Raw genomic sequence first — 292 nt, 5'->3', positions numbered from 1 at the left:
TAAAATGGGTCAAAAATCAAAAATCCACCAAATTGATTAACCAATTGACCTCAAAATGACTTTCACCCTTCATGAAAGTTGTTCCTCATGATCTCCTACACCAAATTCCATATTTAATTGGGCCAATTGGCATGCCTAACCTAGTCCAAACACAAGATTTTGTCATGTGCACCTCCTTGGACTTATGGTCAAATCCAAATCAATTGAGCTTGGTATGGTCAAATGAGCCTTACCATAACTCATCCTAGACTCTATTATTAAGGATTTAAAATGGACAGTTCTCGGTTAAGGC

Source organism: Phalaenopsis equestris, unplaced genomic scaffold, assembly GCF_001263595.1.
Source record: "Phalaenopsis equestris unplaced genomic scaffold, ASM126359v1 Scaffold000002, whole genome shotgun sequence".
Taxonomy (NCBI): Eukaryota; Viridiplantae; Streptophyta; class Magnoliopsida; order Asparagales; family Orchidaceae; genus Phalaenopsis; species Phalaenopsis equestris.
The sequence above is the reverse complement of the archived record's forward strand: the minus strand, read 5'-3'. Positions refer to the sequence as shown.